This window comes from Schistocerca piceifrons, unplaced genomic scaffold (assembly GCF_021461385.2).
Source record: "Schistocerca piceifrons isolate TAMUIC-IGC-003096 unplaced genomic scaffold, iqSchPice1.1 HiC_scaffold_478, whole genome shotgun sequence".
NCBI lineage: Eukaryota > Metazoa > Arthropoda > Insecta > Orthoptera > Acrididae > Schistocerca > Schistocerca piceifrons.
Window position 1 is genome coordinate 202131 of NW_025728709.1, and position 12058 is coordinate 214188.

Sequence of the window (12058 nt, forward strand, 5' to 3'; positions counted from 1 at the left end):
ACCTTTCTCATTTGCATTAGACGACACTGCATGTCGATACAATGCTTATTCCTGCAGTAAATAGGTGGGCCGGTGATTTTGCCCCGATCGGATATCGACGTGGACGGATGCTGTCATTAAACGATTCGCGAGTGGGAGCTTGGTCGGCTGCACTGCAGCTTGGCATTAGACGTTAACACCGGCCCAGAACGATGTTTTGAATGCGTTTTCGAATCGACAAATGTCTTCTTTCCGCAAGCACTAGCCCAAGACACAGCTGTTGTACTAGCAGACGAGGTGGCCGAGTGGTTAAGGCGTTGGACTGCTAATCCAATGTGCTCTGCACGCGTGGGTTCGAATCCCATCCTCGTCGATGAATTTTACGTGAAGCACGCGTTTGCGGTCACTCCTTCTCCGTGCGAAACGCCACTCAGTAGTAACAACGACGCGTGTACGTGGCAAATAGCGTGTGTATGAAATACGAGACAAAACTGCCCACCAGATGAAAGCGCACAACATTCCATAGCGTATGCCCTTCGAATTAAACATCATTTCGAGATCTACAAACCAATCAAATTTCGGCTGCAGCTAAGAGTATGTTGGTATTTGCGAACTACGAGCTCTAATTTATATTTAAGTGCATACCTGTCGCAGTCATTTTAACGTATCGAGCCTATAATAATCCATCTGTAGCACAACTGTCGCCTTCCGACAGTTTGTTTCAAGTGAGGCCGCCATCTACAGAAGCGATTTGGCAGGGCCTACTGGAGAGACTTGACTTTGCAGCCATCCGTCGCTAGTGGCCGACCAAACACCAAGCTCCATCGCAAACAGCAGGACAATCTTGGGCTAGGGGGAACGTCAAAACCTTGCAAGCAATATCAGTGTAGCGTATCGAGCTGTACGTTTCGTTGCAGTAAGTCTTGGAAAAGAATGCACAGCACCTTTCTCATTTGCATTAGACGACACTGCATGTCGATACAATGCTTATTCCTGCAGTAAATAGGTGGGCCGGTGATTTTGCCCCGATCGGATATCGACGTGGACGGATGCTGTCATTAAACGATTCGCGAGTGGGAGCTTGGTCGGCTGCACTGCAGCTTGGCATTAGACGTTAACACCGGCCCAGTACGATGTTTTGAATGCGTTTTCGAATCGACAAATGTCTTCTTTCCGCAAGCACTAGCCCAAGACACAGCTGTTGTACCAGCAGACGAGGTGGCCGAGTGGTTAAGGCGTTGGAATGCTAATCCAATGTGCTCTGCACGCGTGGGTTCGAATCCCATCCTCGTCGATGAATTTTACGTGAAGCACGCGTTTGCGGTCACTCCTTCTCCGTGCGAAACGCCACTCAGTAGTAACAACGACGCGTGTACGTGGCAGATAGCGTGTGTATGAAATACGAGACAAAACTGCCCACCAGATGAAAGCGCACAACATTCCATAGCGTATGCCCTTCGAATTAAACATCATTTCGAGATCTACAAACCAATCAAATTTCGGCTGCAGCTAAGAGTATGTTGGTATTTGCGAACTACGAGCTCTAATTTATATTTAAGTGCATACCTGTCGCAGTCATTTTAACGTATCGAGCCTATAATAATCCATCTGTAGCACAACTGTCGCCTTCCGACAGTTTGTTTCAAGTGAGGCCGCCATCTACAGAAGCGATTTGGCAGGGCCTACTGGAGAGACTTGACTTTGCAGCCATCCGTCGCTAGTGGCCGACCAAACACCAAGCTCCATCGCAAACAGCAGGACAATCTTGGGCTAGGGGGAACGTCAAAACCTTGCAAGCAATATCAGTGTAGCGTATCGAGCTGTACGTTTCGTTGCAGTAAGTCTTGGAAAAGAATGCACAGCACCTTTCTCATTTGCATTAGACGACACTGCATGTCGATACAATGCTTATTCCTGCAGTAAATAGGTGGGCCGGTGATTTTGCCCCGATCGGATATCGACGTGGACGGATGCTGTCATTAAACGATTCGCGAGTGGGAGCTTGGTCGGCTGCACTGCAGCTTGGCATTAGACGTTAACACCGGCCCAGTACGATGTTTTGAATGCGTTTTCGAATCGACAAATGTCTTCTTTCCGCAAGCACTAGCCCAAGACACAGCTGTTGTACTAGCAGACGAGGTGGCCGAGTGGTTAAGGCGTTGGACTGCTAATCCAATGTGCTCTGCACGCGTGGGTTCGAATCCCATCCTCGTCGATGAATTTTACGTGAAGCACGCGTTTGCGGTCACTCCTTCTCCGTGCGAAACGCCACTCAGTAGTAACAACGACGCGTGTACGTGGCAAATAGCGTGTGTATGAAATACGAGACAAAACTGCCCACCAGATGAAAGCGCACAACATTCCATAGCGTATGCCCTTCGAATTAAACATCATTTCGAGATCTACAAACCAATCAAATTTCGGCTGCAGCTAAGAGTATGTTGGTATTTGCGAACTACGAGTTCTAATTTATATTTAAGTGCATACCTGTCGCAGTCATTTTAACGTATCGAGCCTATAATAATCCATCTGTAGCACAACTGTCGCCTTCCGACAGTTTGTTTCAAGTGAGGCCGCCATCTACAGAAGCGATTTGGCAGGGCCTACTGGAGAGACTTGACTTTGCAGCCATCCGTCGCTAGTGGCCGACCAAACACCAAGCTCCATCGCAAACAGCAGGACAATCTTGGGCTAGGGGGAACGTCAAAACCTTGCAAGCAATATCAGTGTAGCGTATCGAGCTGTACGTTTCGTTGCAGTAAGTCTTGGAAAAGAATGCACAGCACCTTTCTCATTTGCATTAGACGACACTGCATGTCGATACAATGCTTATTCCTGCAGTAAATAGGTGGGCCGGTGATTTTGCCCCGATCGGATATCGACGTGGACGGATGCTGTCATTAAACGATTCGCGAGTGGGAGCTTGGTCGGCTGCACTGCAGCTTGGCATTAGACGTTAACACCGGCCCAGTACGATGTTTTGAATGCGTTTTCGAATCGACAAATGTCTTCTTTCCGCAAGCACTAGCCCAAGACACAGCTGTTGTACCAGCAGACGAGGTGGCCGAGTGGTTAAGGCGTTGGAATGCTAATCCAATGTGCTCTGCACGCGTGGGTTCGAATCCCATCCTCGTCGATGAATTTTACGTGAAGCACGCGTTTGCGGTCACTCCTTCTCCGTGCGAAACGCCACTCAGTAGTAACAACGACGCGTGTACGTGGCAGATAGCGTGTGTATGAAATACGAGACAAAACTGCCCACCAGATGAAAGCGCACAACATTCCATAGCGTATGCCCTTCGAATTAAACATCATTTCGAGATCTACAAACCAATCAAATTTCGGCTGCAGCTAAGAGTATGTTGGTATTTGCGAACTACGAGCTCTAATTTATATTTAAGTGCATACCTGTCGCAGTCATTTTAACGTATCGAGCCTATAATAATCCATCTGTAGCACAACTGTCGCCTTCCGACAGTTTGTTTCAAGTGAGGCCGCCATCTACAGAAGCGATTTGGCAGGGCCTACTGGAGAGACTTGACTTTGCAGCCATCCGTCGCTAGTGGCCGACCAAACACCAAGCTCCATCGCAAACAGCAGGACAATCTTGGGCTAGGGGGAACGTCAAAACCTTGCAAGCAATATCAGTGTAGCGTATCGAGCTGTACGTTTCGTTGCAGTAAGTCTTGGAAAAGAATGCACAGCACCTTTCTCATTTGCATTAGACGACACTGCATGTCGATACAATGCTTATTCCTGCAGTAAATAGGTGGGCCGGTGATTTTGCCCCGATCGGATATCGACGTGGACGGATGCTGTCATTAAACGATTCGCGAGTGGGAGCTTGGTCGGCTGCACTGCAGCTTGGCATTAGACGTTAACACCGGCCCAGAACGATGTTTTGAATGCGTTTTCGAATCGACAAATGTCTTCTTTCCGCAAGCACTAGCCCAAGACACAGCTGTTGTACTAGCAGACGAGGTGGCCGAGTGGTTAAGGCGTTGGACTGCTAATCCAATGTGCTCTGCGCGCGTGGGTTCGAATCCCATCCTCGTCGATGAATTTTACGTGAAGCACGCGTTTGCGGTCACTCCTTCTCCGTGCGAAACGCCACTCAGTAGTAACAACGACGCGTGTACGTGGCAAATAGCTTGTGTATGAAATACGAGACAAAACTGCCCACCAGATGAAAGCGCACAACATTCCATAGCGTATGCCCTTCGAATTAAACATCATTTCGAGATCTACAAACCAATCAAATTTCGGCTGCAGCTAAGAGTATGTTGGTATTTGCGAACTACGAGCTCTAATTTATATTTAAGTGCATACCTGTCGCAGTCATTTTAACGTATCGAGCCTATAATAATCCATCTGTAGCACAACTGTCGCCTTCCGACAGTTTGTTTCAAGTGAGGCCGCCATCTACAGAAGCGATTTGGCAGGGCCTACTGGAGAGACTTGACTTTGCAGCCATCCGTCGCTAGTGGCCGACCAAACACCAAGCTCCATCGCAAACAGCAGGACAATCTTGGGCTAGGGGGAACGTCAAAACCTTGCAAGCAATATCAGTGTAGCGTATCGAGCTGTACGTTTCGTTGCAGTAAGTCTTGGAAAAGAATGCACAGCACCTTTCTCATTTGCATTAGACGACACTGCATGTCGATACAATGCTTATTCCTGCAGTAAATAGGTGGGCCGGTGATTTTGCCCCGATCGGATATCGACGTGGACGGATGCTGTCATTAAACGATTCGCGAGTGGGAGCTTGGTCGGCTGCACTGCAGCTTGGCATTAGACGTTAACACCGGCCCAGTACGATGTTTTGAATGCGTTTTCGAATCGACAAATGTCTTCTTTCCGCAAGCACTAGCCCAAGACACAGCTGTTGTACCAGCAGACGAGGTGGCCGAGTGGTTAAGGCGTTGGAATGCTAATCCAATGTGCTCTGCACGCGTGGGTTCGAATCCCATCCTCGTCGATGAATTTTACGTGAAGCACGCGTTTGCGGTCACTCCTTCTCCGTGCGAAACGCCACTCAGTAGTAACAACGACGCGTGTACGTGGCAGATAGCGTGTGTATGAAATACGAGACAAAACTGCCCACCAGATGAAAGCGCACAACATTCCATAGCGTATGCCCTTCGAATTAAACATCATTTCGAGATCTACAAACCAATCAAATTTCGGCTGCAGCTAAGAGTATGTTGGTATTTGCGAACTACGAGCTCTAATTTATATTTAAGTGCATACCTGTCGCAGTCATTTTAACGTATCGAGCCTATAATAATTCATCTGTAGCACAACTGTCGCCTTCCGACAGTTTGTTTCAAGTGAGGCCGCCATCTACAGAAGCGATTTGGCAGGGCCTACTGGAGAGACTTGACTTTGCAGCCATCCGTCGCTAGTGGCCGACCAAACACCAAGCTCCATCGCAAACAGCAGGACAATCTTGGGCTAGGGGGAACGTCAAAACCTTGCAAGCAATATCAGTGTAGCGTATCGAGCTGTACGTTTCGTTGCAGTAAGTCTTGGAAAAGAATGCACAGCACCTTTCTCATTTGCATTAGACGACACTGCATGTCGATACAATGCTTATTCCTGCAGTAAATAGGTGGGCCGGTGATTTTGCCCCGATCGGATATCGACGTGGACGGATGCTGTCATTAAACGATTCGCGAGTGGGAGCTTGGTCGGCTGCACTGCAGCTTGGCATTAGACGTTAACACCGGCCCAGAACGATGTTTTGAATGCGTTTTCGAATCGACAAATGTCTTCTTTCCGCAAGCACTAGCCCAAGACACAGCTGTTGTACTAGCAGACGAGGTGGCCGAGTGGTTAAGGCGTTGGACTGCTAATCCAATGTGCTCTGCACGCGTGGGTTCGAATCCCATCCTCGTCGATGAATTTTACGTGAAGCACGCGTTTGCGGTCACTCCTTCTCCGTGCGAAACGCCACTCAGTAGTAACAACGACGCGTGTACGTGGCAAATAGCGTGTGTATGAAATACGAGACAAAACTGCCCACCAGATGAAAGCGCACAACATTCCATAGCGTATGCCCTTCGAATTAAACATCATTTCGAGATCTACAAACCAATCAAATTTCGGCTGCAGCTAAGAGTATGTTGGTATTTGCGAACTACGAGCTCTAATTTATATTTAAGTGCATACCTGTCGCAGTCATTTTAACGTATCGAGCCTATAATAATCCATCTGTAGCACAACTGTCGCCTTCCGACAGTTTGTTTCAAGTGAGGCCGCCATCTACAGAAGCGATTTGGCAGGGCCTACTGGAGAGACTTGACTTTGCAGCCATCCGTCGCTAGTGGCCGACCAAACACCAAGCTCCATCGCAAACAGCAGGACAATCTTGGGCTAGGGGGAACGTCAAAACCTTGCAAGCAATATCAGTGTAGCGTATCGAGCTGTACGTTTCGTTGCAGTAAGTCTTGGAAAAGAATGCACAGCACCTTTCTCATTTGCATTAGACGACACTGCATGTCGATACAATGCTTATTCCTGCAGTAAATAGGTGGGCCGGTGATTTTGCCCCGATCGGATATCGACGTGGACGGATGCTGTCATTAAACGATTCGCGAGTGGGAGCTTGGTCGGCTGCACTGCAGCTTGGCATTAGACGTTAACACCGGCCCAGTACGATGTTTTGAATGCGTTTTCGAATCGACAAATGTCTTCTTTCCGCAAGCACTAGCCCAAGACACAGCTGTTGTACCAGCAGACGAGGTGGCCGAGTGGTTAAGGCGTTGGAATGCTAATCCAATGTGCTCTGCACGCGTGGGTTCGAATCCCATCCTCGTCGATGAATTTTACGTGAAGCACGCGTTTGCGGTCACTCCTTCTCCGTGCGAAACGCCACTCAGTAGTAACAACGACGCGTGTACGTGGCAGATAGCGTGTGTATGAAATACGAGACAAAACTGCCCACCAGATGAAAGCGCACAACATTCCATAGCGTATGCCCTTCGAATTAAACATCATTTCGAGATCTACAAACCAATCAAATTTCGGCTGCAGCTAAGAGTATGTTGGTATTTGCGAACTACGAGCTCTAATTTATATTTAAGTGCATACCTGTCGCAGTCATTTTAACGTATCGAGCCTATAATAATCCATCTGTAGCACAACTGTCGCCTTCCGACAGTTTGTTTCAAGTGAGGCCGCCATCTACAGAAGCGATTTGGCAGGGCCTACTGGAGAGACTTGACTTTGCAGCCATCCGTCGCTAGTGGCCGACCAAACACCAAGCTCCATCGCAAACAGCAGGACAATCTTGGGCTAGGGGGAACGTCAAAACCTTGCAAGCAATATCAGTGTAGCGTATCGAGCTGTACGTTTCGTTGCAGTAAGTCTTGGAAAAGAATGCACAGCACCTTTCTCATTTGCATTAGACGACACTGCATGTCGATACAATGCTTATTCCTGCAGTAAATAGGTGGGCCGGTGATTTTGCCCCGATCGGATATCGACGTGGACGGATGCTGTCATTAAACGATTCGCGAGTGGGAGCTTGGTCGGCTGCACTGCAGCTTGGCATTAGACGTTAACACCGGCCCAGTACGATGTTTTGAATGCGTTTTCGAATCGACAAATGTCTTCTTTCCGCAAGCACTAGCCCAAGACACAGCTGTTGTACCAGCAGACGAGGTGGCCGAGTGGTTAAGGCGTTGGAATGCTAATCCAATGTGCTCTGCACGCGTGGGTTCGAATCCCATCCTCGTCGATGAATTTTACGTGAAGCACGCGTTTGCGGTCACTCCTTCTCCGTGCGAAACGCCACTCAGTAGTAACAACGACGCGTGTACGTGGCAGATAGCGTGTGTATGAAATACGAGACAAAACTGCCCACCAGATGAAAGCGCACAACATTCCATAGCGTATGCCCTTCGAATTAAACATCATTTCGAGATCTACAAACCAATCAAATTTCGGCTGCAGCTAAGAGTATGTTGGTATTTGCGAACTACGAGCTCTAATTTATATTTAAGTGCATACCTGTCGCAGTCATTTTAACGTATCGAGCCTATAATAATTCATCTGTAGCACAACTGTCGCCTTCCGACAGTTTGTTTCAAGTGAGGCCGCCATCTACAGAAGCGATTTGGCAGGGCCTACTGGAGAGACTTGACTTTGCAGCCATCCGTCGCTAGTGGCCGACCAAACACCAAGCTCCATCGCAAACAGCAGGACAATCTTGGGCTAGGGGGAACGTCAAAACCTTGCAAGCAATATCAGTGTAGCGTATCGAGCTGTACGTTTCGTTGCAGTAAGTCTTGGAAAAGAATGCACAGCACCTTTCTCATTTGCATTAGACGACACTGCATGTCGATACAATGCTTATTCCTGCAGTAAATAGGTGGGCCGGTGATTTTGCCCCGATCGGATATCGACGTGGACGGATGCTGTCATTAAACGATTCGCGAGTGGGAGCTTGGTCGGCTGCACTGCAGCTTGGCATTAGACGTTAACACCGGCCCAGTACGATGTTTTGAATGCGTTTTCGAATCGACAAATGTCTTCTTTCCGCAAGCACTAGCCCAAGACACAGCTGTTGTACCAGCAGACGAGGTGGCCGAGTGGTTAAGGCGTTGGAATGCTAATCCAATGTGCTCTGCACGCGTGGGTTCGAATCCCATCCTCGTCGATGAATTTTACGTGAAGCACGCGTTTGCGGTCACTCCTTCTCCGTGCGAAACGCCACTCAGTAGTAACAACGACGCGTGTACGTGGCAGATAGCGTGTGTATGAAATACGAGACAAAACTGCCCACCAGATGAAAGCGCACAACATTCCATAGCGTATGCCCTTCGAATTAAACATCATTTCGAGATCTACAAACCAATCAAATTTCGGCTGCAGCTAAGAGTATGTTGGTATTTGCGAACTACGAGCTCTAATTTATATTTAAGTGCATACCTGTCGCAGTCATTTTAACGTATCGAGCCTATAATAATCCATCTGTAGCACAACTGTCGCCTTCCGACAGTTTGTTTCAAGTGAGGCCGCCATCTACAGAAGCGATTTGGCAGGGCCTACTGGAGAGACTTGACTTTGCAGCCATCCGTCGCTAGTGGCCGACCAAACACCAAGCTCCATCGCAAACAGCAGGACAATCTTGGGCTAGGGGGAACGTCAAAACCTTGCAAGCAATATCAGTGTAGCGTATCGAGCTGTACGTTTCGTTGCAGTAAGTCTTGGAAAAGAATGCACAGCACCTTTCTCATTTGCATTAGACGACACTGCATGTCGATACAATGCTTATTCCTGCAGTAAATAGGTGGGCCGGTGATTTTGCCCCGATCGGATATCGACGTGGACGGATGCTGTCATTAAACGATTCGCGAGTGGGAGCTTGGTCGGCTGCACTGCAGCTTGGCATTAGACGTTAACACCGGCCCAGAACGATGTTTTGAATGCGTTTTCGAATCGACAAATGTCTTCTTTCCGCAAGCACTAGCCCAAGACACAGCTGTTGTACTAGCAGACGAGGTGGCCGAGTGGTTAAGGCGTTGGACTGCTAATCCAATGTGCTCTGCGCGCGTGGGTTCGAATCCCATCCTCGTTGTTGAATTTTACGTGAAGCACGCGTTTGCGGTCACTCCTTCTCCGTGCGAAACGCCACTCAGTAGTAACAACGACGCGTGTACGTGGCAAATAGCTTGTGTATGAAATACGAGACAAAACTGCCCACCAGATGAAAGCGCACAACATTCCATAGCGTATGCCCTTCGAATTAAACATCATTTCGAGATCTACAAACCAATCAAATTTCGGCTGCAGCTAAGAGTATGTTGGTATTTGCGAACTACGAGCTCTAATTTATATTTAAGTGCATACCTGTCGCAGTCATTTTAACGTATCGAGCCTATAATAATCCATCTGTAGCACAACTGTCGCCTTCCGACAGTTTGTTTCAAGTGAGGCCGCCATCTACAGAAGCGATTTGGCAGGGCCTACTGGAGAGACTTGACTTTGCAGCCATCCGTCGCTAGTGGCCGACCAAACACCAAGCTCCATCGCAAACAGCAGGACAATCTTGGGCTAGGGGGAACGTCAAAACCTTGCAAGCAATATCAGTGTAGCGTATCGAGCTGTACGTTTCGTTGCAGTAAGTCTTGGAAAAGAATGCACAGCACCTTTCTCATTTGCATTAGACGACACTGCATGTCGATACAATGCTTATTCCTGCAGTAAATAGGTGGGCCGGTGATTTTGCCCCGATCGGATATCGACGTGGACGGATGCTGTCATTAAACGATTCGCGAGTGGGAGCTTGGTCGGCTGCACTGCAGCTTGGCATTAGACGTTAACACCGGCCCAGTACGATGTTTTGAATGCGTTTTCGAATCGACAAATGTCTTCTTTCCGCAAGCACTAGCCCAAGACACAGCTGTTGTACTAGCAGACGAGGTGGCCGAGTGGTTAAGGCGTTGGACTGCTAATCCAATGTGCTCTGCACGCGTGGGTTCGAATCCCATCCTCGTCGATGAATTTTACGTGAAGCACGCGTTTGCGGTCACTCCTTCTCCGTGCGAAACGCCACTCAGTAGTAACAACGACGCGTGTACGTGGCAAATAGCGTGTGTATGAAATACGAGACAAAACTGCCCACCAGATGAAAGCGCACAACATTCCATAGCGTATGCCCTTCGAATTAAACATCATTTCGAGATCTACAAACCAATCAAATTTCGGCTGCAGCTAAGAGTATGTTGGTATTTGCGAACTACGAGCTCTAATTTATATTTAAGTGCATACCTGTCGCAGTCATTTTAACGTATCGAGCCTATAATAATCCATCTGTAGCACAACTGTCGCCTTCCGACAGTTTGTTTCAAGTGAGGCCGCCATCTACAGAAGCGATTTGGCAGGGCCTACTGGAGAGACTTGACTTTGCAGCCATCCGTCGCTAGTGGCCGACCAAACACCAAGCTCCATCGCAAACAGCAGGACAATCTTGGGCTAGGGGGAACGTCAAAACCTTGCAAGCAATATCAGTGTAGCGTATCGAGCTGTACGTTTCGTTGCAGTAAGTCTTGGAAAAGAATGCACAGCACCTTTCTCATTTGCATTAGACGACACTGCATGTCGATACAATGCTTATTCCTGCAGTAAATAGGTGGGCCGGTGATTTTGCCCCGATCGGATATCGACGTGGACGGATGCTGTCATTAAACGATTCGCGAGTGGGAGCTTGGTCGGCTGCACTGCAGCTTGGCATTAGACGTTAACACCGGCCCAGTACGATGTTTTGAATGCGTTTTCGAATCGACAAATGTCTTCTTTCCGCAAGCACTAGCCCAAGACACAGCTGTTGTACCAGCAGACGAGGTGGCCGAGTGGTTAAGGCGTTGGAATGCTAATCCAATGTGCTCTGCACGCGTGGGTTCGAATCCCATCCTCGTCGATGAATTTTACGTGAAGCACGCGTTTGCGGTCACTCCTTCTCCGTGCGAAACGCCACTCAGTAGTAACAACGACGCGTGTACGTGGCAGATAGCGTGTGTATGAAATACGAGACAAAACTGCCCACCAGATGAAAGCGCACAACATTCCATAGCGTATGCCCTTCGAATTAAACATCATTTCGAGATCTACAAACCAATCAAATTTCGGCTGCAGCTAAGAGTATGTTGGTATTTGCGAACTACGAGCTCTAATTTATATTTAAGTGCATACCTGTCGCAGTCATTTTAACGTATCGAGCCTATAATAATCCATCTGTAGCACAACTGTCGCCTTCCGACAGTTTGTTTCAAGTGAGGCCGCCATCTACAGAAGCGATTTGGCAGGGCCTACTGGAGAGACTTGACTTTGCAGCCATCCGTCGCTAGTGGCCGACCAAACACCAAGCTCCATCGCAAACAGCAGGACAATCTTGGGCTAGGGGGAACGTCAAAACCTTGCAAGCAATATCAGTGTAGCGTATCGAGCTGTACGTTTCGTTGCAGTAAGTCTTGGAAAAGAATGCACAGCACCTTTCTCATTTGCATTAGACGACACTGCATGTCGATACAATGCTTATTCCTGCAGTAAATAGGTGGGCCGGTGATTTTGCCCC

At 48.3% G+C, this 12058-nt stretch overlaps 13 non-coding genes across 13 annotated transcripts; all 13 read left to right on the plus strand.

Annotated features, from left to right (window-relative positions):
* Window positions 1–270: 270 nt before the first annotated feature.
* On the plus strand, window positions 271–352 carry Trnas-gcu. The gene has a single exon. It is a non-coding gene; the product is annotated as a tRNA-Ser (tRNA).
* An 839-nt stretch (window positions 353–1191) lies between these two features.
* Window positions 1192–1273, plus strand: Trnas-gcu. Its single transcript has one exon. It is a non-coding gene; the product is annotated as a tRNA-Ser (tRNA).
* Window positions 1274–2112: 839 nt separating this feature from the next.
* Window positions 2113–2194, plus strand: Trnas-gcu. Its single transcript has one exon. It is a non-coding gene; the product is annotated as a tRNA-Ser (tRNA).
* An 839-nt stretch (window positions 2195–3033) lies between these two features.
* On the plus strand, window positions 3034–3115 carry Trnas-gcu. Its single transcript has one exon. It is a non-coding gene; the product is annotated as a tRNA-Ser (tRNA).
* Window positions 3116–3954: 839 nt separating this feature from the next.
* Window positions 3955–4036, plus strand: Trnas-gcu. Its single transcript has one exon. It is a non-coding gene; the product is annotated as a tRNA-Ser (tRNA).
* Window positions 4037–4875: 839 nt separating this feature from the next.
* Window positions 4876–4957, plus strand: Trnas-gcu. Its single transcript has one exon. It is a non-coding gene; the product is annotated as a tRNA-Ser (tRNA).
* An 839-nt stretch (window positions 4958–5796) lies between these two features.
* Window positions 5797–5878, plus strand: Trnas-gcu. The gene has a single exon. It is a non-coding gene; the product is annotated as a tRNA-Ser (tRNA).
* Window positions 5879–6717: 839 nt separating this feature from the next.
* Window positions 6718–6799, plus strand: Trnas-gcu. Its single transcript has one exon. It is a non-coding gene; the product is annotated as a tRNA-Ser (tRNA).
* Window positions 6800–7638: 839 nt separating this feature from the next.
* Window positions 7639–7720, plus strand: Trnas-gcu. Its single transcript has one exon. It is a non-coding gene; the product is annotated as a tRNA-Ser (tRNA).
* An 839-nt stretch (window positions 7721–8559) lies between these two features.
* Window positions 8560–8641, plus strand: Trnas-gcu. Its single transcript has one exon. It is a non-coding gene; the product is annotated as a tRNA-Ser (tRNA).
* An 839-nt stretch (window positions 8642–9480) lies between these two features.
* Trnas-gcu lies at window positions 9481–9562 on the plus strand. Its single transcript has one exon. It is a non-coding gene; the product is annotated as a tRNA-Ser (tRNA).
* An 839-nt stretch (window positions 9563–10401) lies between these two features.
* Trnas-gcu lies at window positions 10402–10483 on the plus strand. Its single transcript has one exon. It is a non-coding gene; the product is annotated as a tRNA-Ser (tRNA).
* An 839-nt stretch (window positions 10484–11322) lies between these two features.
* On the plus strand, window positions 11323–11404 carry Trnas-gcu. The gene has a single exon. It is a non-coding gene; the product is annotated as a tRNA-Ser (tRNA).
* Window positions 11405–12058: the final 654 nt, after the last annotated feature.